The following is a 27,180-nucleotide window of genomic DNA, read 5'->3' on the forward strand; positions in this document are numbered from 1 at the left end:
CCGGAATAGGGCCAAAAAGGGAGGAGGAGGTGGAGGAGGGAGAGAGGAGGGGTGGGAAAAAAAGGGAGGGTGGGAGGGGAGGGGCAGGAAAGGGGGGGTCCCTGTAAATCTTCAACTTTGTAAGCTATATCAAACGGATTCGTCTTTCCCAAAAGGGAGTCCCACAAAGTCTAAAAGAGGTTATAACGATAAGATGATATCAATAAAATTCTTAACATTTAATGTCCGTGGGCTAAATACACCAGCAAAGAGACATAAGATATTAAGGGAAATGAAACAGCATAAAGTGGGGGTAGTATTCCTTCAGGAGACGCACATTTCTCATGACACGAACGTAAAGTTGTTTTCGAAAGATCACCCAACATGGTTCTATGGGGACTCTACAAATAGAAGAGCAAAGGGGGTGGCCATCGGTTTGGCCAAAGGAGTGCGGTTCTCATTGAAAGAAAGGATGACAGATCCCGAGAGTCGGTATCTATTTTTAAAGGGAAAACTCTGTGAAATGGAATATACTTTGGCAAATTTTTATTGCTCAAATAAGAATCCAACAAATTATTTGAGGAAGGTTTTTGGGGAAGTTAATGGACTTTAAAAAGGGGAGCGTGATTATGACAGGGGACCCTAATTTTTGCCTGGACCCAAATATGGACAGAACATCGCGTGTACAGGGGACTAGGAACGGTCAATTGAAAACAATTAAAAATAAATTGTACCAGTGTCAATTACTGGACATTTGGAGAGTGCATCATCCTAAAACGCAAAATTATATATGGAAATTATGGAAATGAAGATAGCAGGGGAATTATTATGGAAATGAAGATAGCAGGGGCCCAAAAACTAACAAATACATGGTTATTATACGAAGAATTAATACAGGATACAGTAGAGGAAAAAAAAATAAAAGAGGAAAAAGAACAATATTTCAAAACAAATGATACAAAAGATATAACGGAGGCCACCCTTTGGGAGGTACATAAAGCATATATTAGGGGAATTCCGATCAAGATAGAATCGAGGACAAAAAAGGAAAGGAAAAAAAAGGAGGAAGTACTTATAAAAGAAATCCATGAATTAGAGCAAGGGCATACAAAAAGAAACAGAAGGTGAGGGGTTGCAAGATTTAGTAATAAAAAGGAATGAATTAAAAGACCTCCTAGAACAAGAGATGAGAAAGGATTTTAATAGAATTGCAAAAGAGAGATATACACGGGTAAATAAAACGGGGAGATATCTAGCAAGAGCCTTGAGGAAAAAAAGCTTAAACTATATAGAAAAAATACAAAATAGAACTAGGGAGATGGTATTCTCAACAAGAGAAATAGCGAAAGTGTTTTAAAATTACTATGGGTCACTGTATAGGAAGAATAAATATCATAAAGATGATAATAGTCACAAAAATCTTGTATAAATTCCAAATGATGCCCATTTCTCTACCGCAGACATATTTTAAAACACTGGAAAATATAATAACTAAGTTCATATGGCAGAATAGGAAACTCTGAATATTAAAGAGACACAATATACAGGGCGGTCTAAAAGTACCAGATAAAAATATTATAAAGCTGTATTAATATCACGAGTAATGGAGTGGACAAAGGAAAAGCAGGAGAAAAGGTGGGAACAAATTGAGAATACCTCGAGTGGAAACTCTGTTGGGTGGAATCATTTGGATCCCACCTCAATATAGAGCACTGGGTGAGAGCACACACGTAATGACACGGAACGTTTTAAGAATCTGGGATTCAATACATAAACAAGGAAAATGGAAATATAACTCACCATTAACACCAATAAAAGACACTAATTATTTTGTACCGGGAAAAGGGAAAGATGGGGTTTGGATTAAAAATGAAATTGCACAAATAAAAGATATATGGAAAAAGGGAAAATATGCACTATTCAGGAATTGAAACACAAAACAGATTTGATGGTGATCAATGAATGGCGGTACCTCCAACTGAAACACTTTGTTATCACACTGCCACAACCACTAAGATCAGTGAATGGTTTACAGTGGGGGCGGAAAGTATTCAGACCCCCTTAAATGTTTCACTCTTTGTTATATTGCAGTCATTTGCTAAAATCATTTAAGTTCATTTTTTTTCCTCATTAATGTACATACAGCACCCCATATTGACAGAAAAACACAGAATTGTTGAGATTTATTAAAAAAGAAATACTGAAATATCACACGATTCTAAGTATTCAGACCCTTTTCTCAGTATTTAGTAGAAGCACCCTTTTGATCTAATACAGCCATGAGTCTTTTTGGGAAAGATGCAACAAGTTTTTCACACCTGGATTTGGGGATCCTCTGCCATTCCTCCTTACAGATCCTCTCCAGTAGGGATGAGCTTCGAGTTCGAGTTGAACTCATGTTTGACTCAAACATCGGCTGTTCGCAAGTTTGCCGAACAGCGAACAATTTGGGGTGTTCGCGGCAAATTTGAATGCCGCGGAACACCCTTTAAAAGTCTATGGGAGAAATCAAAAGTGCTAATTTTAAAGGCTTATATGCAAGTTATTGTCATAAAAAGTGTTTGGGGACCTGGGTCCTGCCCCAGGGGACATGGATCAATGCAAAAAAAAGTTTTAAAAACGGCCGTTTTTTCAGGAGCAGTGATTTTAATAATGCTTAAAGTGAAACAATAAAAGTGTAATATCCCTTTAAATTTCATAGCTGGGGGGTGTCTATAGTATGCCTGTAAAGGGGCGCATGTTTCCCGTGTTTAGAACAGTCTGACAGCAAAATGAAATTTCAAAGGAAAAAAGTCATTTAAAACTACTCACGGCTATTGCATTGCCGGTCCGACAATACACATAAAAGTTCATTGATAAAAATGGCATTGGAATTCCCCACAGGGGAACCCCAAACCAAAATAAAAAAAAAAATGACGTGGGGGTCCCCCTAAATTCCATACTAGGCCCTTAAGGTCTGGTATGGATATTAAGGGGAACCCCGGCCAAAATTTTTTAAAAAATATGACGTGGGGGTCCCCCTAAATTCCATACCAGACCCTTCAGGTCTGGTATGGATTTTAAGGGGAACCCCGCGCCAAAATTAAAAAAAAAAAACGGCGTGGGGTCCCCCCAAAAATCCATACCAGACCCTTATCCAAGCACGCAACATGGCAGGCCGCAGGAAAAGAGGGGGGACAAGAGAGCGTACCCCCTCCTGAACCGTACCAGGTCACATGCCCTCAACATTGGGAGGGTGCTTTGGGGTAGCCACCCAAAACACCTTGTCCCCATGTTGATGAGGACAAGGGCCTCATACCCACAACCCTGGCTGGTGGTTGTGGGGGTATGCGGGAGGGGGGCTTATCGGAATCTGGAAGCCCCCTTTAACAAGGGAACCCCCAGATCCCGCCCCCCCTGTGTGAAATGGTAAGGGCCTACCATTTCACTAAAAAACTGTCAAAAATGTTAAAAATGACAAAAGACAGTTTTTGACAATTCCTTTATTTAAATGCTTCTTCTTTCGTCAGAGGGGGGCGGGGTCACTGGGTGGCCCCTCCCCCGTTATATAAGAACCATCAGAAGAGGAGACGCGTCAAACAGCGGGAGCCTCCCTCCATGCCAGCATGGATGCGGAGCTGCCCAGAGAAGAAGATGAAGAAGAGAAGAAGAGAAGAAGATGAAGAGAAGAGTGGGAGCCTCCCCCCATGCCATGGGTGTGGAGCGGCCTGAGGAGAAGAAGATAGAAGATGCCACGGAGGAGATGCTGGACGAGAACACTGGAGAAAGAACCAGAAAAGCCAGAAGAACCAGAAGAAGAAGAAGAAGAAGATGAAGGAAGATAGAAGAAAGAACAAGTACAAGTACCCCCTTACCATTTCACACAGGGGGCCGGGATCTGGGGGTCCCCTTGTTAAAGGGGGCTTCCAGATTCCGATAAGCCCCCTGCCCGCAGACCCCCACAACCACCGGCCAGGGTTGTGGGGATGAGGCCCTTGTCCTCATTAACATGGGGACAAGGTGTTTTGGGGGCTACCCTAAAGCACCCTCCCAATGTTGAGGGCATGTGGCCTGGTACGGTTCAGGAGGAGGGGCGCTCTCTCATCCCCCCCTCTTTTCCTGCGGCCTGCCAGGTTGCGTGCTCGGATAAGGGTCTGGTATGGATTTTTGGGGGGACCCCACGCCTTTTTTTTTTTTAAATTTTGGCACGTGGTTCCCCTTAAAATCCATACCAGACCTGAAGGGTCTGGTATGGAATTTAGGGGGACCCCCATGTCATTTTTTAAAAAATTTTGGTTCGGGGTTCCCCTGTGGGGAATTCCCATGCCGTTTTTATCAATGAACTTTTATGTGTATTGTCGGACCGGCAATGCAATAGCCGCGAGTAGTTTTAAATGACTTTTTTCCTTTGAAATGTCATTTTGCTGTCAGACTGTTCTAAACATGGGAAACATGCGCCCCTTTACAGGCATACTATAGACACCCCCCAGATACAAAATTTAAAGGGATATTACACTTTTATTGTTTGACTTTAAGCATTATTAAAATCACTGCTCCTGAAAAAACGTCTGTTTTTAAAACTTTTTTTGCATTGATCCATTTCCCCTGGGGCAGGACCCAGGTCCACAAATACTTTTTATGACAATAACTTGCATATAAGCCTTTAAAATTAGCACTTGTGATTATTCATGTTCGTGTCCCATAGACTTTAACGGTGTTCGCGTGTTCGAACAAACTTTTATCCTGTTTGCATGTTCTGGTGCCAACCGAACAGGGGGGTGTTCGGCTCATCCCTACTCTACAGTTCTGTCAGGTTGGATGGTAAACGTTGGTGGACAGCCATTTTTTGGTCTCTTCAGAGATGCTCAATTGGATTTAAGTCAGGGCTCTGGCTGGGCCATTCAAGAACAGTCACAGAGTTGTTGTGAAGCCACTCCTTCCTTATTTTAGCTATGTGCTTAGGGTCATTGTCTTGTTGGAAGATAAACCTTCGGCCCAGTCTGAGGTCCTGAGCACTCTGGAGAAGGTTTTCATCCAGGATATCCCTGTACTTGGCCGCATTCATCTTTCCCTTGATTGCAACGGGTCATCCTGTCACTGCAGTTGAAAAACACCCCCACAGCATGATGCTGCCACCACCATGCTTCACTGTTGGGACTGTATTGGACAGGTGATGAGCAGTGCCTGGTTTTCTCCACACATACCACTTAGAATTAAGGCCAAAAAAGTTCTATCTTGGTCTCATCAGACCAGAGAATCTTATTTCTCACCATCTTGGAGTCCTTTAGCAAACTTCATGCGGGCTTTCATGTGTCTTGCACTGAGGAGAGGCTTCCGTCGGGCCACTATGCCATAAACCCCCGACTGGTGGAGAGCTGCAGTGATGATTGACTTTCTACAACTCTCTCCCATCTCCTGACCGCATCTCTGGAGCTGTGATCACAGTGATCTTTGGGTTTTTCTTTACCTCTCTCACAAAGGCTCTTCTCCCCCGATAGCTCAGTTTGGCTGGATGGCCAGCTCTAGGAAGGGTTCTGGTCATCCCAAACATCTTACATTTAAGGATTATGGAAGCCACTGTGCTCTTAGGAACCTTAAGCAGCAGAAATTTTTTTGTAACCTTGGCCAGATCTGTGCCTTGCCACAATTCTGTCTCTGAGCTCTTCAGGCAGTTCCTTTGACCTCATGATTCTCATTTGCTCTGACATGCACTGTGAGCTGTAAGGTCTTATATAGACAGGTGTGTGGCTTTTCTGATCAAGTCCAATCAGTATAATCAAACACAGCTGGACTCAAATGAAGGTGTAGAACCATCTCAAGGATGATCAGAAGAAATAGACAGCACCTGAGTTAAATATATGAGTGTCACAGCAAAGGGTCTGAATACTTAGAATCATGTGATATTTCAGTTTTTTTTTTTTTTTATAAATCTGCAAAAATGTCAACAATTCTGTGTTTTTCTGTCAATATGGGGTGCTGTGTGTACATTAATGAGGAAAAAATGAACTTAAATGATTTTAGCAAATGGCTGCAATATAACAAAGACTGGAAAAAATAAAAGGGGGTCTGAATACTTTTTGTCCCCACTGTAAGGCCGCTAGAGAGGTTAAGCGAGGCAACAAACGAAAAAAATAGATATCAGACAATTTTACAACTAGATAACAAAGATACAGATGCATCCCACCATCTAGACAAAAGTTCCCAGAAAAATGTATTCCTACCTCAAAGTGATGGGGTAATAAAACCAATGAAAAGCAGATACTATAAATAAGGAGTCTGTTCATGGCAGCCTTGCATGCCCAAACAACTGGTATCAGATCACCCACTTATATCAGATTTCCCGCAGTAAAAGGGGGTCTGAATAATTTCTGTCCCCACTGTAAGGCCGCTAGAGAGGTTAAGCGAGGCAACAAACGAAAAAAATGGGGTATCACGAATTTATAAAATTTTGAGGGAGATGGAAGGACAAGAGGTCCCTACCATTCATAAAAAAATGGGAAAAAGAATTGGGAGCACTAGGGAATAATCAAAGATTAAGAAAAATAATGAGATTGGTACATAGCTCTGCAGTGGATATTAATACAGCTGAGATGAATTACAAATGTCTTACGAGGTGTTATAGAACCATAGACATAACTAGCAAATATCAAACAGGGAAATCGACATATTTTTGGAGGGGATGTAATGTAGAGGGAACAATGGCTCACATTTGGTGGGACTGCCCAAAAATGAAAAACCATTGGAGTGATACCTTACAGTTAATAAAATAAATTACAAATAGAGAGATAATGGAAGACCCATGGACGTGTTTGTTCCATGGGACAGAAAGCTTTATAAAACAGTATGAGGAATCAGTGATTCCTCACTTGATTAATGCTGATAAAGGTCTGATCCCAAGACATTGGCAAGAAAGAGAAAGCCCTAATATTAGGGATTGGCTAGTAAAGGTAGAAGAGACACATAACAGGGAATACCTGAGATTCTGCGGAGAAGGAGGAATGGAAGGATTGTTAAACAGATGGAAAGAATGTAAGGAGTTTAAGAAAATGATTAGATATGCAGAAGTGAAGGGAAGAAAAGATTAGAAGAAACAGTTGAATGGGGAGAAATGGAGAAAGAGGGGACTGGAGAGGGTAGTGGGGGGAGGGGATTGAGTGGGTAGGGTTGTAAAATATGCACATCAAATGTAATGTATGTTTATATATATATATGTAAGGAATATTATCTTTTGTGGATATAATAATATACATAAATGGTAAGGAAAAAATAAAAAAACTATTGTTTTCTTGGTGACTATGATCCCAGCTGCCCTGAGATCATTGATAAGTTTCTCCTGTGTAGTTCTGGGCTGATTCCTCACCATTCTCATGATCATTGAAACTCCATGAGGTGAGACCTTGCGTGGAGCCCCAGACTGAGGGAGATTGACAGTTATTTTGTGTTTCTTCCATTTGCGAATAATCGCACCAACTGTTGTCACCTTCTCATTGAGCTGCTTGGCGATGGTCTTGTAGCCAATTCCAGCCTTGTGTAGGTCTACCATCTTGTCCCTGACATCCTTAGACAGCTCTTTGTTCTTGGCCATGGTGGACAGATTGTGAATCTGATTGATTGATTGCTTCTGTGGACAGGTGTCTTTTATACAGGTAACAAGCCTTTAAGGGAATGCTCCAAATCTCAGGTTGTTACCTGTATAGAAGACACCTGGGAGTCAGAAATCTTGCTGATTGATAGGGGATCAATTACTTATTTCAGTCATTAAAATGCAAATCAATTTATAACTTTTTTGAAATGCATTTTTCTGGATTTGTTTGCTGTTATTCTGTCTCTCACTGTTAAAATAATCCTACCATTAAAATTATAGACTGGCCATTTCTTTGTCAGTGGGCAAACGTATGTATCTGATCACTTAAATAGGTGGTATAAGCGCAGGATTTTTTCTTTAATTCAATTTTAAAAATAATCACCATAGACATATGTAAAAATACAATTGTGAATAAATATTATAGTGTGACCTTAACTCTCAGGTATTACTTTTTTAACTATAAGCTTGCATTCTATCAAATTTAGAACAAAAAGCATCAGTGTGTCATTTTAGAAGGCCATCCTATTTCCTGCCTGAAGTATCATTAGGGATGTGCCCAAACTTTTGTTGAACTTGATTTTGCAGTGAAGTGTAGTGGGGTATGTGGACAAACCCAGGATTATCCAAATTGCATCGTATGGCACCAACATCCCTTGAATAAGAAATAAGAAATGCAAAGAACAATGGAAGGGAGATGTGAGATTTTGTAGGTGCTAATTATACAAATCAATATAATAAAATCAGTTAAAATGAAAATATTTAATATATCACATAGGTAAGGATAAAACATTAATACAGAGTATTGTTTTTACATCCATCAAAGGATAGTAAAGGACACTACTTTTCTAGTTATATTGCTCTTTCCACACTCTATATTTCAACATTTCGCCGTGAGGCTTCTTCAGGAAAAGGCGTGGTGTAATAGCTACTAAACAGATAAAAAAGCATATGTCTAAGGTTGTACATAAACATGATTAAATACATATGTATAGATATCAGACAATTTTACAACTAGATAACAAAGATACAGATGCATCCCACCATCTAGACAAAAGTTCCCAGAAAAATGTATTCCTACCTCAAAGTGATGGGGTAATAAAACCAATGAAAAGCAGATACTATAAATAAGGAGTCTGTTCATGGCAGCCTTGCATGCCCAAACAACTGGTATCAGATCACCCACTTATACCAGATTTCCCACAGTAAAAGGGGGTCTGAATACTTTCTGTCCCCACTGTAAGGCTGCTAGAGAGGTTAAGCGAGGCAACAAACGAAAAAAATGGGGTATCACGGATTTATAAAATTTTGAGGGAGATGGAAGGACAAGAGGTCCCTACCATTCATAAAAAAATGGGAAAAAGAATTGGGAGCACTAGGGAATAATCAAAGATTAAGAAAAATAATGAGATTGGTACATAGCTCTGCAGTGGATATTAATACAGCTGAGATGAATTATAAATGTCTTACGAGGTGGTATAGAACCATAGACATAACTAGCAAATATCAAACAGGGAAATCGCCATATTTTTGGAGGGGATGTAATTTAGAGGGAACAATGGCTCACATTTGGTGGGACTGCCCAAAAATGAAAAACCATTGGAGTGATATCTTACAGTTAATAAAATAAATTACAAATAGAGAGATAATGGAAGACCCATGGACGTGTTTGTTCCATGGGACAGAAAGCTTTATAAAACAGTATGAGAAATCGGTGATTGCTCACTTGATTAATGCTGATAAAGGTCTGATCCCAAGACATTGGCAAGAAAGAGAAAGCCCTAATATTAGGGATTGGCTAGTAAAGGTAGAAGAGACACATAACAGGGAATACCTGAGATTCTGCGGAGAAGGAGGAATGGAAGGATTGATAAACAGATGGAAAGAATGGAAGGAGTTTAAGAAAATGATTAGATATGCAGAAGTGAAGGGAAGAAAAGACTAGAAGAAACAGTTGAATGGGGAGAAATGGAGAAAGAGGGGACTGGAGAGGGTAGTGGGGGGAGGGGATTGAGTGCGTAGGGTTGTAAAATATGCACATCAAATGTAATGTATGTTTTATATATATATATATATATATATATATATATATATATATATATATATATATATATATATATATATATATAGATATAAGGAATTTTATCTTTTGTGGATATAATAATATACATAAATGGTAAGGAAAAAATAGAAAAAACTATTGTTTTCTTGGTGACTATGATCCCAGCTGCCCTGAGATCATTGATAAGTTTCTCCTGTGTAGTTCTGGGCTGATTCCTCACCATTCTCATGATCATTGAAACTCCATGAGGTGAGACCTTGCGTGGAGCCCCAGACTGAGGGAGATTGACAGTTATTTTGTGTTTCTTCCATTTGCGAATAATCGCACAAACTGTTGTCACCTTCTCACTGAGCTGCTTGGCGATGGTCTTGTAGCCAATTCCAGCCTTGTGTAGGTCTACAATCTTGTCCCTGACATCCTTAGACAGCTCTTTGTTCTTGGCCATGGTGGACAGATTGTGAATCTGATTGATTGATTGCTTCTGTGGACAGGTGTCTTTTATACAGTTAACGAGCCTTTAAGGGAATGCTCCAAATCTCAGGTTGTTACCTGTATAGAAGACACCTGGGAGTCAGAAATCTTGCTGATTGATAGGGTATCAAATACTTATTTCAGTCATTAAAATGCAAATCAATTTATAACTTTTTTGAAATGCATTTTTCTGGATTTGTTTGCTGTTATTCTGTCTCTCACTGTTAAAATAATCCTACCATTAAAATTATAGACTGGCCATTGCTTTGTCAGTGGGCAAACGTATGTATCTGATCACTTAAATAGGTGGTATAAGCGCAGGATTTTTTCTTTAATTCAATTTTAAAAATAGTCACCATAGACATATGTAAAAATACAATTGTGAATAAATATTATAGTGTGACCTTAACTCTCAGGTATTACTTTTTTAACTATAAGCTTGCATTCTATCAAATTTAGAACAAAAAGCATCAGTGTGTCATTTTAGAAGGCCGTCCTATTTCCTGCCTGAAGTATAATTAGGGATGTGCCCAAACTTTTGTTGAACTTGATTTTGCAGTGAAGTGTAGTGGGGTATGTGGACAAACCCAGAATTATCCAAATTGCATCGTATGGCACCAACATCCCTTGAATAAGAAATAAGAAATGCAAAGAACAATGGAAGGGAGATGTGGGATTTTGTAGGTGCTAATTATACAAATCAATATAATAAAATCAGTTAAAATGATGAAAATGATGAAAATATTTAATATATCACATAGGTAAGGATAAAAACATTAATACAGAGTATTGTTTTTACGTCCATCAAAGGATAGTAAAGGACACTACTTTTCTAGTTATATTGCTCTTTCCACACTCTATATTTCAACATTTCGCCGTGAGGCTTCTTCAGGAAAAGGCGTGGTGTAATAGCTACTAAACAGATAAAAAAGCATATGTCTAAGGTTGTACATAAACATGATTAAATACATATGTATAGATATCAGACAATTTTACAACTAGATAACAAAGATACAGATGCATCCCACCATCTAGACAAAAGTTCCCAGAAAAATGTATTCCTACCTCAAAGTGATGGGGTAATAAAACCAATGAAAAGCAGATACTATAAATAAGGAGTCTGTTCATGGCAGCCTTGCATGCCCAAACAACTGGTATCGGATCACCCACTTATACCAGATTTCCCGCAGAGAGGGGTATATGGCCACAGAATGTATGTTTGGTACATGGATGAATCCTACAAATTAATAAAACACATTATACTCATCTATCTCAAGGTCCTTTTCCCTTAAATTTAATGATCATTATCACTTCCAATCATTGCTTACTTCTGTATAGCTAATACAGCAGATGTAGGGAGCCTGAGTATCCACTATATTGCGCCAAATGCCTTTATGATCGCAAGTGAAGGCTGAAATATATAGTGGCAATGGTTATATGTACAAACTAAACAAGAAATTCTGTAAGTATGTAAACAGTAAAAAAGGGAGGACAAACCATATTGGCCCCATAAAGAATAAGGAAGGACATCTGGTTACAAAGGATGGGGAGATGGTGAAGGCATTTAATTTATTCTTCTCCTCAGGCTTCACGAGGGAATTGGGGGGCTTCAGTAACCAAAACTGCAGTGTTTATCCTCATGACTAGGGATGAGTCGAACACAACCCTGTTCGGTTCGCACCAGAACATGTGAACAGGCAAAAAATTTGTTTGAACACGCGAACACCGTTAAAGTCTATGGAACACGAACATGAATAATCAAAAGTGCTAATTTTAGCTGTACTTATATAATGTACTGTATAATGTATATAATGTATATAATGTACTTATATGCATGTTATTGTCATAAAAAGTGTTTGGGGACCTGGGTCCTGCCCCAGGGGACATGGATCAATGCAAAAAAAGTTTTAAAAAACGGCCGTTTTTGCGGGAGCAGTGATTTTAATAATGCTTAAAGTGAAACAATAAAAGTGTAATATTCCTTTAAATTTTGTACCTGGGGGGTGTCTATAGTATGCCTGTAAAGGGATGCATGTTTCCCATGTTTAGAACAGTCTGACAGAAAAATGACATTTCAAAGGAAAAAAGTCTTAAAACTACTCGCGGCTATTAATGAATTGCTGGTCCAACAATACACATAAATGTTCATTGATAAAAATGGCATGGGAATTCCCCACAGGGGAACCCCGAACCAATATTAAAAAAAAAATGACGTAGGGGTCCCCCTAAATTCCATACCAGGCCCTTCAGGTCTGGTATGGATATTAAGGGGAACCCCGGCCAATTTTTTTTTTTTAAATGGCGTGGGGTCCCCCTCAAAATCTATAGTCTGGTATGGATTTTAAAGGGAACCCCGTGCCAAATTTTTTTTTAAAAATGGCTTGGGGTCCCCCCAAAAATCCATACCAGACCCTTATCCAAGCACACAACCTGGCAGGCTGCAGGAAAAGAGGGGGGGACGAGAGAGCGCCCCCCAAACTGTACCAGGCCACATGCCCTCAACATTGGGAGGGTGCTTTGGGGTAGCCCCCCAAAACACCTTGTCCCCATGTTGATGGGGACAAGGGCCTCATCCCCACAACCCTTGCCCGGTGGTTGTGGGGGTCTGCGGGCGGGGGGCTTATCAGAATCTGGAAGCCCCCTTTAACAAGGGGACCCCCAGATCCTGGCCCACCCCCCTGTGTGAAATGGTAAGGGGGTACATTTCACAAAAAAAGTGTCAAAAATGTTAAAAATGACAAAAGACAGTTTTTGACTATTCCTTTATTTAAATGCTTCTTCTTTTTTCTATCTTCTATCTTCCTTCGGTTTCCTCCTCCATCTTCTTCTTTTTCCGGTTCTTCTGGTTCTTCCTCCGGTGTTCTCGTCCGGCATCTTCCTCCGCGGCGTCTTCTTCCCTTCTTCTTCTCGGGCCGCTACACATCCACCAAGATGGGAGGCTCCTGCTGTGTGACGCTTCTCCTCTTCCGACGGTTCTTAAATAATGGAGGGCGGGGCCACCCGCCCTCCCCGCCACCCCTCTGACGTCACGGGGAATGCCACAGGGAAGTCCCGGTCAAGTCCCCGTGCATCAGAGGGGAGCAGGGTCACCGGGTGGCCCCACCCTCCGTTATTTAAGAACCGTCAGAAGAGGAGAAGCATCACACAGCGGGAGCCTCCCATCATGGTGGATGCGGAGTGGCCCGAGAAGAAGAAGGGAAGAAGATGCTGCGGAGGAACATGCCAGACGAGAACATCGGAGGAAGAACCAGAAGAACCAGAAGAACCAGAAGAAGAAGAAGATGGAGGAAGAAACCGAAGGAAGATAGAAGATAGAAGAAATAAGATAGAAGACAGAAGAAAGAAGAAGCATTTAAATAAAGGAATTGTCAAAAACTGTCTCTTGTCATTTTTAACATTTTTTACACTTTTTTTGTGAAATGGTAGGGGTACTTTTGTACCCCCTTAACATTTCACACAGGGGGGAGGGCCGGGATCTGGGAGTCCCCTTGTTAAAGGGGCTTCCAGATTCCGATAAGCCCCCCCGCCGGCAGACCCCCACAACCATTGGGCAAGGGTTGTGGGGATGAGGCCCTTGTCCCCATCAACATGGGGACAAGGTGCTTTGAGGGTCATATCCCAAAGCACCCTCCCCATGTTGAGGGCATGTGGCCTGGTACGGTTCAGGAGGGGGGGCGCTCTCTCGTCCCCCCCTCTTTTCCTGCGACCTGCCAGGTTGTGTGCTCGGATAAGGGTTTCGTATGAATTTTTGGGGGGACCCCACACCATTTTTAAAAAAAATGTTGGCGCGGGGTTCCCCTCAATATCCATACCAGACCTGAAGGGTCTGGTATAGATTTTGAAGGAGACCCCACACCATTTTTTTTTTAATTTTGGCCGGGGTTCCCCTTAATATCCATACCAGACCTGAGGGGCCTGGTATGGAATTTAGGGGGACCTCCCATGTCATTTTTTTTTTAAATTTTGGTTCGGGGGTTCCCCTGTGGGGAATTCCCATGCCGTTTTTATCAATGAACATTTATGTTTATTGTCGGACCGGCAATTTATTAATAACCGCGAGTAGTTTTAAATGACTCTTTTTCCTTTGAAATGTAATTTTGCTGTCAGACTGTTCTAAACACGGGAAACATGCGCCCCTTTACAGGCATACTATAGACATCCCCCAGGTATGAAATTTAAAGGAATATTACACTTTTATTGTTTCACTTTAAGCATTATTAAAATCACTGCTCCCGAAAAAACTGCCGTTTTTAAAACTTTTTTTTGCATGGATCCATGTCCCCTGGGGCAGGACCCAGGTCCCCAAACACTTTTTATGACAATAACTTGCATATAAGCCTTTAAAACTAGCACTTTTGATTTCTCCCATAGACTTTTAAAGGGTGTTCCACGGCTTTCGAATTTGCCGTGAACACCACAAATTGTTCGCTGTTCAGCGAACTGGCGAACAGCCGATGTTCGAGTCGAACATGAGTTCGACTCGAACTCGAAGCTCATCCCTACTCATGACACATCACAGGAAGCACCTCCATGGTTAACAGAGGGCAGAATTAAAATTAGACTTGAGAAACTTAACATTAATAAATCACCAGGACCAGATGGCTTGCATCCGAGGGTACGTAGGGATTGTAAGCTCTAACAAGCAGGGCCCTGTATTCCTCTTGTACCAAATTGTAATGTAACTGTAATGTCTGCCCTCATGTTGTAAAGTGCTGCGCAAACTGTTGGCGCTATATAAAACCTGTATAATAAAAAAAATAATAATAACTCAGTCAAGTAATTGCCAGACCATTGTTCCTCATTTTTACTGACAGTCTACTGACTTGAATGGTACCAGCTGATTGGAGAAAAGCCAATGTAGCACCAATATTTAAAAAAGGCCCAAAATACATCCCTGGGAATTACAGATCAGTTAGCCTAACATCAATAGTATGTAAACTCTTGGAGGGGATGATAAGGGAATATATACAAGATTTTAGTAATGAGAACGATATCATTAGCAGTAATCAGCATGGATTCATGAAGAATCGTTCTTGCCAAACTAATCTATTAACCTTCTATGAGGAGGTGAGTTACCATCTAGATAAAGGAAGGCCCATAGACGTGGTGTATCTGGATTTTGCAAAAGCATTTGACACAGTTCCCCATAAACCTTTACTGTACAAAATAAGGTCCGTTGGCATGGACCATAGGATGAGTACGTGAATTGAAAACTGGCTACAAGGGTGAGTTCAGAGGGTGGTTATAAATGGGGAGTACTCGGAATGGTCAGGGGTGGGTAGTGGGAGATCTAAACAAATTAATGGGGTGGGCAACTACAGGGCAAATGAGGTTCAATGTAGAAAAATGTAAAATAATTTGGGTGGCAAAAATATGAATGCAATCTATACACTGGGGGGGAACCTCTGGGGGAATCTAGGATGGAAAAGGACCTGGGGGTCCTAGCAGATGATAGGCTCAGCAATGGCATGCAATGCCAAGCTGCTGCTAACAAAGCAAACAGATTATTGGCACGCATTAAAAAGGGGATTAATTCCAGTGATAAAATGATTATTCTCCCGCTCTACAAGACTGGTCCGGCCACACCTAGAGTATGCTGTCCAGTTCTGGGCACCAGTCCTCAGGAAGGATGTACTGAAAATGGAGCATGTACAAAGAAGGGCAACAAAGCTAATAAAGGGTCTAGAGGATATTAGTTATGAGGGAAGATTGCGAGCACTGAACTTATTCTCTCTGGAGAAGAGACCCTTGAGAGGGGATATGATTTCAATATACAAATACCATACTGGTGACCCCACAATATGGATAAAACTTTTTTGCAGAAGGGAGTTTACCAAGACTCGTGGCCACTCATTAAAATTAAAAGAAAACGTAGAGGGTTCTTTACTGTAAGAGTGGCAAGGATGTGGAATTCATTTCCACAGGCGGTGGTCTCAGCGGGGGGGCATCAATAGTTTCAAGAAACTATTAGACAAGCACCTGAAAGACTGCAACATACAGGGATATACAATGTAATACTGACATATAATCACACACATAGGTTGGACTGGATGGACTTGTGTCTTTTTTCAACCTCACCTACTATGTAACTATGTAACTATGTAATCCAGCACACATTGGCTCCTCACAAAGAGGGCATGTATGGAGTTCACCTAGGGGCTAACAGGTGCCCACCCCACTGCCAGGATTCCTGGACCTCCTTACCCCATGGAGGTGTTCCCACACATACCCCTGGGCGTCCGTAAGGGGATCCATTGGGAAAGATAGGTGATCTAGTTGGAGGGCTCATCCTGCCACCAAGACAGAATCCCTGGGCAAAAATGAAAAATGGGAATAATAATAATACATTTGGAAAAATAAAATTATAATTAATAGAAAATAAAAAAACTATTAGTTCAATCTAATTTTGAGAAAATAGAAGAACCTTGTCCGATGGATTGGTGCATCAAATAACATAAAAATTTGAACAAAATGAATAAGTATGGATTTCATCCCAATACTACAACTTATAAAGATCTGTTTAAATGATGTAAGTTTCAAACAGATAATTTCTATATAAGACCCCTTTCACACTGGGGCGCTTGGCAGGCGCTACAGCGCTAAAAATAGCTCCTGCAAAGTGCCCTGAAACAGCAGCTCCTATCTCTCCAATGTGAAAGCCCGAGGACTGGAGCGGTGCCCTGGAAGGACGCTAAAAAAGTCCTACTAGCAGTATCTTTGGATTGGTGAAGGAACGGTGTGTATACTGCTCCTCCACCGCTCCTGCCTATTGAAATCAATGGGTAGCGCGGCTATACCACCCACAAAGCTCTGCTGCAGCAGCGCTTTGTGGGTGGTTTTAACCCTTTGGCGGCTGGTTTTAACCCTTTCTCGGCAGCTAGCGGGGGTAAAAGCGCCTCACGAGCGGCCGAATGGCACCACAAATTTGACAGTAAAGCGCCGCTAAAAATAGCGGCGATGCACCCACTGCCCCAGTGTGAAAGGGAAATAGGACGAAACGTACGTCGGAAGGTCGATGCGCTGACGTCATCGTTTCTATCCTAAATCTCGTTGAACGGGTGTATGCAAGCCGGCCGGCTGTTTCTGTGATTTTTAACCAAGATTTTATGTAAGTGTATTTACCATATTTTAATAAAAAAACCATACGGATTCACACTATGGAGGAAATTTTTCATTTTTCTGGGTTCCCCTGGCATGCTGTCTGAGGTCCGCTGTGAGAAAGTTCCTGCCTACCCCTTCCTTGTGAGGAGATCCAAGGAGTTGTGTCCCCCGTGTGGATATCCATTGATAAGCTGTTATCTAGCTTACCTCTGGTAAGCGTATATCTATTAAGGTGGAGGATTTCTCACTGGGTGTTGAGTGTTTAACCGTTTGATCACCTATTCCATCTGCTTTGGCTCCAAGGATTTATTTCCTTTGAACATTTCTACCATACCTTTGGATATACTTTTGCCATTTGACACATACAATTCCAACATTGCAATTTTGTGTCATATCTGGTTCACCATATTTTCCATATATTCCCACTATATGGTTTATACTTAAGCACATTTATTTTCGATTACTTGATTGATTGAATTTCTTAATATTCACATAATTATATATGTTGTTTAATATGTGTTCTAATTTTAGCGCAGTCTTCTTTTGATTTTTCTTTGTATATATGTGTGCACGCCTCACTTTAGGACTGCAGCTTGCAATATTCTACTAAATATTAGTAGCACACCTTTTATGGTAGCGCGGTATTTTTTGTGGTTTACCAGTGTGAAAGGGGCCTAATGGTACATCAAAAGAAGTAAGTGTATCATATGGTTACATTGTTCCCATTGGGATATCCTTACCTATTTCAAAATATAAGATATAGGAAGAATCATAGTTGACATGGACCAAAGCTAGCTACAGAAAAGGCGTATAGCTAATCCCTTCCAGCCCAGGGTGTCTTGTAGCTTGTAAGGAATATATCCATTTGGTTTCTAACTGTAATAATTTTCTGTTCATCTCACCCCCCATTCATGTGGGGGGATGTGTTCTAATGCATAGAACCCAATTCATTTCAAGTTGAAGTTATGGTAGAGGCCCACATGCCTGCTCATGGGGGTCTCCATTTTTTTTTTTGGAGATTAGGGAGACATGGTCCCTAATCCTCTTACAGAAAGGGTGTTTTGTTTTTCATATATAAAACGCTTTGCATTGACATTTCATGATGTAGACAATGCCAGTTTATTGGCATGTGGTCCCAGGATGCAGACTTTGGTTGTATTTACCAGAGTACTTATCAAGGAATGTTTATATATCCATTTGGGTGTTGAATTGAGATGTAGTAAGAAGAAGGTGGGACCTCAAGGGATTGCATAAGCAGTACATTTTTGCATTATAGAAATAACACTTGTTCAGCTCTGTAGCCTGCACGCAAGTCCAAAAAACATGTAGAAAGGTCTCCTCACCTTCCTCGCAGTGCCAACATACTAAGGACAGAGATGGAGAGGAACCGTGTAAGATTGTATTAACTCTGTACCACCTTATCATTAAAGATTAAAGCAGTATTAAACCCAAAACAAAAAATGTAATATATTGCAGCTAACCAAACATTACATGTGGTGGCTGCATTTGCTTTACAATGCATAAAAACAAAGCTGCAGACTGTTCTCTGTCTTTGAAGTGCTGCTGAAGATTTGGTGTGCCTGGCTGTGCAGGGTGGGGGGATCCCAGTGCATCTTCAGCCTCTAAGGGGGGGTATACTACACATAACTAAAATTCTAGTTTATAGAAATGTGTATAGTATTCCTTTATTTTAGAATTGTGTTAAAAGGATACAAAATACCTTGGCAAACAAGTTGAAGATTTTGGCAAACATACAGATGATAGTTATAGATAGAAGCCTGAACAAGTGAGCAAGTCAGCAAAATAACCTAAAAAAACATACTGAAGATTCTGGCATTTTTACAAATGACAGCTATAGACAGAGACCTAAGCAAGTGTAAAGTCAGGAATGAAAACTCAAGAGTGCGAGAAAAGGATCAAGTAGCAATGAGAAACTCAAAAGAAGTCAAAAAATGATGAGGCGTGTTTACACTGGGGGAAATCAAACTCTGACAGATGAATAACTTTTTGTTCAGGCACAAAACTGTGGGAAAAAGCAGATTTAAAAAAAAGTTATAGGAGTTTGCTTTTGCTGTTATATCTGTTTTTTTGTGCCTTTGTATTGACTGTAAAACACAATTAGATAATGCATTTGTTATAAAGAGTTTGTGTTTCATTTATGAAGACAAGAAAACCTGCCATCAATGGGAATGAGCAAACTTGATGATTTGTAAATACATATTCTGTATTCTGATCACCCGTTACGTAATGGGTAACCCCGCCCCCCTCTGACATCACGGGGAAAGCCACAGGGAAGACCCCGCCAAATCCCCGTGCGTCAGAGGGGGGCAGGGTCACCGGGTGTCCCCGCCCTCCTTTATTTAAAAATTGTCAGAAGACGAGAAGCATCACACAGCGGGAGCCTCCTATCATGGATGCGGAGCGGCCCGAGAACGAAGAAGGGAAGAAGACGCCGTGGAGGAAGATGCTGGACGAGAACACCGGAGCAAGAAGCAGAGGATCAGAGGAAGAACCAGAGGAAGAAGAAGATGGAGGAAGAAACCGAAGGAAGATAGAAGAAATAAGATAGAAGAAAGAAGATGGAAAGAAGAAGCATTTAAATAAAGGAATTGTCAAAAACTGTCTCTTGTCATTTTTAACATTTTTGACACTTTTTTTGTGAAATGGTAGGGGTACTTTTGTGCCCCCTTACCATTTCACACAGGGGGGGCCAGGATCTGGGGGTCCCCTTGTTAAAGGGGGCTTCCAAATTCCGATAAGCTTCCCTGCCCGCTGACCCCCACAACCACAAGGGTTGTGGGGATGAGGCCCTTGTCCCCATCAACATGGGGACAAGGTGCTTTGGGGGGACCCCAAAGCACCCTCCCAATGTTGAGGGCATGTGGCCTGGTACAGTTCAGGAGGGGGGGCGCTCTCTCACCCCCCCTCTTTTCCTGTGGCCTGCCAGGTTGCGTGCTCGGATAAGGGTCTGGTATGGATTTTTGGGGGGACCCCACACCAATTTTTTTTTTAATTTTGGTGCGGGGTTCCCCTTAAAATCCATACCAGACCTGAAGGGTCTGGTATGGATTTTGAAGGGGACCCCCACGCCATTTTTTTTTAAAATTTTGGTTCAGGGTTCCCCTGTGGGGAAATCCCATGCCGTTTTTATCAATGAAATTTTATGTGTATTGTCGGACCGACAATTCATATAGCCGCGAGGACTTTTAAATGACTTTTTTTCCTTTGAAATGTCATTTTGCTGTCAGACTGTTCTAAACACTGGAAACATGCGCCCCTTTACAGGCATACTATAGATGAAATTTAAAGGAATATTACACTTTTATTTTTTCACTTTAAGCATTATTAAAATCACTGCTTCCTAAAAAACGGCCGTTTTTAAAACTTTCTTTTGCATTGATCCATGTCCCCTGGGGCAGGACCCAGGTCCCCAAACACTTTTTATGACAATACCATGCATATAAGCCTTTAAAATTAGCACTTTTGATTTCTCCCATAGACTTTTAAAGGGTGTTCCGCGGCTTTCGAATTTGCCGCGAACACCCCAAATTGTTTGCTGTTCGGCGAACTGGCGAACAGCCGATGTTCTAGTCGAACATTAGTTTGACTCAAACTCGAAGCTCATCCCTGGTCACCATTAGAGGCGAGCTTATCCGGATAGCGACCCAGGTCAAGAAGGAGCATCTGATCGACATCCAAAAGTTGGAAACAGCATTTGCGGCCTTGAAATCCGAGCACAAAAAACGACCATCTAAGGCCTTAATAGATCAAATACCACACACATACTATCCCCAAACTTCGAATAGTAGGACAACCCCCAACAGCCAACCCAAACAAAATCATGACTGCCTTCCACGACTTTTACACCAAGCTCTACAATTCTACCCAGACACATAGGGGCCCCTTGACCACTACTTTCCTTCGGAACCTCCAGATGCCCTTCCTTTCCCAGGAACACAAAGATATAATGGAAGAAGCCTTCTCAGTTGAGGAGATCAGGGAGGTTATCAAAGGTCTGAAGACAGGTTCAGCTCCAGGATCTGAAGGCCTCTCAGTGCCTTACTACAAGACATTTGGAGAAATCTTAGCCCCCCACATGGCAAAATTCTTTAATTTCAAAAGATTAGGATCCCCCTTAGACCTGAACACTGCGTACATTTTACTAAACCCCAAACCCAACAAAAACCATGAGGAAGTTGAAAACTACAGACCCATCTCCCTCATAAATAATGACCTAAAAATTATGACAAAAATCCTCGCCAATCAACTAGCCACCTTTATTAATTGTTATGTCCACAAGGACCAGGTGGGATTTATCCCGGGCAGACAAGGGCCGGACCAAATTAGGAGAGCAGTCGACATTGTCTCTCTCCTACAATATAACTGGAATGGGGGCCCCAGGCAAGAAGGAATGATCCTATCCCTAGACTTATATAAGGCCTTCGACTCGATCAAATGGCCTTATATATTCACCCTTTTGGAGAAGTGGGGATTCGGGACCCGATTCATGGGGGTCCTCAAATCCCTATACTCCACCCCGAAGGCCATGATCCGTCTACAAGGCCAGTACTCCAATACCCTTACTATTGCAAGAGGCACCAGACAGGGCTGTCCTCTCTCCCCCCCTAATTTTTGCAATGGCTATCGAAACACTGGCAATCGCAATATGCTCTAATCTCAACATCAACGGCATGACCTGTGGGACACAAGTCCACAAATGCGGTCTTTTTGCGGACGATATGCTCCTATTTATCATCTCCCCAATTACCTCCCTCCCAAACTTTTGCAAACTCCTGAAGGAGTACTCAGCGATATCAGGGTTACAGGTGAACTACACTAAGTCCTATGCTCTAAACATCTCCCTCAAGACAGAAACAATAGTATCGCTTCAGGGCACCTTTGAATTTCGATGGAGTGACTCCTCCATAGATTACCTGGGGATCAAACTCACAGGGAAAATGGAACACTTATACTCAGCTAACTTCCTGCCCACATACCACAAGCTCGAAGCCGATCTAGGAAACTGGACCAAGGGGGAGGTATCCTGGCTATAATCCACTCTATAAAAATTACACTACTGCCAAGACTCCTCTATCTTTTCAGGGCCCTTCCAATAAGCATTAAAAAGGATCACCTGACAGCATTCGAAAGAAAAGTCAACAAATTCATCTGGGGAGGGGGAGGACATAGAATCCCGCTAAAACCCTTTTCCTATCCAGAACACAGGGGGAATTAGGACTGCCCCAGCTATTCTGGTATTATCAAGCAGCCAGGATAGCCCAGCTCTCCACAGTCTATTCCAGGGCGGAGAAACCCGACTGGATACAAATAGAAAGGCAGGCTGCTTCATCCTACCCCCTAGACTTCTTGCTTTGGGACCCCCAAGAGACCGACCCCCAATCCTATCCCCTACTCTCTCCCAATCATTGAAAATCTGGGACAAACTGAAATTCAACCCTGCACTGACCTCGAGTGGCTGACCCCTAGCTCACATTTTCAATAACCCAGACTTTATTCCGGGCCTAGCCATCAAGGCCTTTAAATGGTGGTTGGACAAGGGGTTGTATCGAATCGGACACTTCTTCACTCCGATTGGACCTATTTCCCTGGATTTCTGTGTGAACCAACTAGAGATCCCGAATTCAGAACGATTTAGATATCACCACATAAAGCCACTTGCTTCACAAAATCTGGCCAGGGAAACCTTCTCCACCCATATTCACACCGTACAAATTATGGTGTGGGCAGTCCACAGAACAGAGGGGCGGAATCTCCGTTATATATCAGTCACTGGCTCAACAGTCCAACAAGACCCCATACATGACCGCCTGGGAGAGTGACTTCTCCCTCAACTGGGATATAGAGAGATGGAGGGCCTCCTTTGCTAGGTCCTACAAGGGCATTAGGAATGTCTCACTAATTGAATCCAGCCTCAAGGTTATTACCAGATGGTACCTAACCCCTGACAGACTGGCCAAAATGTACGCTTCATCAGATTCCCGGTGCTTCCGAGGCTGCCAACTTACAGGCACCATAGCCCACATATGGTGGGAGTGCCCTAGATTAAGGCCGTTTTGGAGCAAGATATTCTCCCTGATCCTAAAAGTTTCGGATCTTCAGCTCCCGAAAACCCCAGCCATAGCCTTGCTCAATGCAAATTTTCCCAAAACATCGAAACACATTCGCAAACTAGTACACTTCATTTTCTTGGGAGCCAAGCTTACCATTGCCAAAGCTTGGAAACAACCCAAGGTTTCCTACAAGGCTGCTATACGTAAAATATCCTGGATCATGTCCCAAGAGAAACTTACTAGCATTCTCCTCAACACCAAAACGCAGTTTGAAGCTACCTGGGATCCACGGGCCCGTCATATGGGCATCTCCCTTATACAAGGAGTTCAACCGTAAAGTTCATCGGCCCAACAGGGGCCGTATAATCCTCTCCCATTGATAGGTTCTTTATACTCTACCCCTCTTTTTCACGCTCTATTCTTCATCCCCCCTCCTTTACCCCCCTCTTAGCCCTCCAAGGTAAATGGAGAGACCCTCCAATTTTAGCGCAATTTGACCTTCATCCGGAGGACTAACTTGTTGGGGCAAGTGAATCAGGCTACAGCAGCCCTATTCTTTTTGTTAGAATCCACGGGTATTGTTTTGTAATTTTGAAATACAATCAAATATTTTGAAAGTTAAGATTCAACATTGAGCACCATCAGCTTTGAACAATAGCTCACCAGCATACCAAAACATTGCTTAATCTGCCTCTGTTGTAAAGTCAAGAATAAAAGTGATGTTTTGTTGGTGATATTTATTTAATATAGGTACTTTTTGTCATAGCAGGGATATATCAAAATTTTCATAATTCATGAAACACTCAATCAAAGAGTTGTCATGTCAGAGGAGCGTTTCCTCCCCCCCACCCCACCAGCGGAAAGGTTGATAGAATTATCCTCTCCAGTGGAGGGTAAAGATTAATATACAAGCCCTTATGTTGAAACAGAATAACGTGAACAATTGTACCTCTTTACACGAAACCAACTGACAAGGAAGCGACCTGGTGTTTTGATACCAGGATATCAAGGCCTTTAATCAAAGAAAGTCCATGTCAAACAAGTCCCATTATTTCAAGAATAAGGTTGCCGCTTCAATAGTGTTGATTTAACGGGCCCCAGACAATGACAAAGACAATGACAAAGACGTCCGATTAATTATAGACCAGAAGGATATCATTCACAAGTTGAAACAGAACCGAGTGTATCTATATATATATCCATATATCTATATATCGATATAGATATATATATATATATATATATATATATATATATATATATATATCTATCTATATCGATATATAGATATATCGATATATAGATATAGATAGATAGATATATATATATATATATATATATATATCTATCTATCTATATCTATATATCTATATAGATAGATAGATATATATATATATATATATGCATATATATATATATATCTATATATCTATATAGATATATAGATATATAGATATATCTATATATCTATATATCTATATAGATATATAATTTACTATGTTGCATTTTGTAAGAATCAATGTATACTGGAGTCATCCACATATTGGACAAAGACTTGACGCCAGTCTTTTATGGTTAAAAGGTTGTGTTGTTTTATTCCATAAATCTCTGTCAATCTCAAAATAGTTGTTTAAAAATTTTTATAGCCAGCAAAGTACAAGAGATGGGGACAGCATACAACCGGACATGAAGGCAAGCAATCACCATATTATCTTAACATGAAACATATTAAAATACATTTCATAATAATACTAGACATCATATTCAGATTACACCTTTACCATGATCACAGATGTGCGGGTGAGAATTAGGGCAGTTACCTCCCATATTTGGAATCAACCAATCACGAGATGGTAAACATGAGGAGAGGGAGGTAACCATCCAACAATTACATTGCACCCTACAAAAAGAGACACACATATGATTGAGGGGACAGAGGACCACAGATACACACGCTCACATACACTCTCTGGACGAACACAAGCTTGGTAATAAGTGACCACTCCACATCTCGTTGGACATTGCTGTTAGGACGAATCTAATATACATCCTTTCCTTTAAACAGTGGTGAGATACTGACCATATACTGTAAATATTGATCAACTTTTTCTTCCTAAAATTATAGGAATCATATTTTACTGTTTATATTTTAATTGTATCAAGTATTGTGTGTCTTGCCATGTGTTGAAGCTCTGTGTGGGTGAAATTAAGATCTACCTGTATTGCAACTAAATTGGCTATTGTGGTCCCAGGGAAATTATTTATTGTCCAATCCATTCTGGTAGCCCTGTTAAATTAAGACTTCTTTCAAATTGATAATATCCATCTGTTGGCTCTTCAAGACATATTTCGACCTTTCTTCCAGCTGGAGAAAGTCAAAAAATTGTCTTCCGAGCGGCAAGAGATATTGTGTTTTTGAATTTGAGGTGTGGTTAACCACACCCTTTTTAACATAGTCGATTGGGCTACCCTAGGGTTGTTTGTCAAATATTAAGGAAAATAGTTTATTTGTTGCGTTGATGTCTTTGGTAATGTGTATGAAATATTAATTACCAAAAATTCCGGTTTTGTATGAAGTTGTATTTACTTATTAATTTAATTGGGAGATATTTATACATTGGTAAGAATTCCCCATAGATTAATGAACTCAGGAAATTATTGTGGTATATTATTGATTGTCTGAACAAAGTTCAAAATTTTTTTTTTATTAATTGCCATAAGTGGCTGGAGGCACTGCAATTCATTATACGTAGATTCAAACATTACCCTTTTATTTATCATGTACTGTTTATCAAAACACTTAATTTATTTATTTAAAATTCCCTTTACTTATTATCATTAAAATTACATACCACACTCACAACATAAAATTGGCAAGCACTGCTGAGATATCTTCTAAGAGGGAATCTTACCACATTACAAAACATACTGGTGATTGTATTTTCATATACCTTGTGAAGGATATCTGTTGTATAGTAACATGACAGGAAGTGATAACGAATCAAATTCATCTAGACAACAGCTGGGATGATAATAACGCCCCAGCTGTAGCTACCTCAAACATGAAAACTTAAGCAGAGTTCTTGATTATGGTGTAGCCGAATACATTCATAAGAGATTAGACATAGGAGGCAAGCTAGAGAAGTTTATCAAAGAGGAGAAAGAACAGGCCCAGTGATAATTTTTTTTTTATTGAAGGTGGCCGGGTTTACCAATTGATTATGGCTTTTGCTAGCACAAAAGACACACAAAGTTCATTCTGGAGTCTTGGCTAATCTTGTGTTTTTTGTGTAATGAAGTTGCCAAACAAATGCCAGCCTTAAAGAAAGGATTGCTGTAAACCTGCACCACCTTAAATAGCAAAAAAGAGAAGATTGGGCGGCACAGTGGTGTAGTGGGTAGCACTTTCGCCTAGCAGTAAGAAGGGTCGCTGGTTCAAATCCCAACCACGACACTACCTGCCTGGAGTTTGCATGTTCTCCCTGTGCCTGCGTGGGTTTCCTCCGGGTACTCCGGTTTCCTCCTACACTCCAAAGACATGCTGGTAGGTTAATTGGATCCTGTCTAAATTGTTCCTAGTATGTATGAATGCAAGTTAGGGACCTTAGATTGTAAGCTCCTTGAGGGTAGGGACTGATGTGAATGTACAATGTATATGTAAAGCGCTGCGTAAATTGACGGCGCTATATAAGTACCTGAAATAAATAAATAATTCTGCTCCTGGTTTTCAGTATCCTTCTAACTCATGTAGCTGAGCCACTGGGAGTGGTCGTAAATGACTAATCGGGGGGGATGCCTCCTACTCCTTGTGCTTCCGTCTTGAGTAAGCCCAGCAGGCTATCACACAGAAATCATAAGCGCAAAGAAGCTGTGACATGCAGTGAGATAAATCCAACTGTAAGTTATTGGAAAGCCTACAGATCCTCAACCATGCT

Source organism: Aquarana catesbeiana, linkage group LG04, assembly GCF_042186555.1.
Source record: "Aquarana catesbeiana isolate 2022-GZ linkage group LG04, ASM4218655v1, whole genome shotgun sequence".
Lineage (NCBI taxonomy): Eukaryota > Metazoa > Chordata > Amphibia > Anura > Ranidae > Aquarana > Aquarana catesbeiana.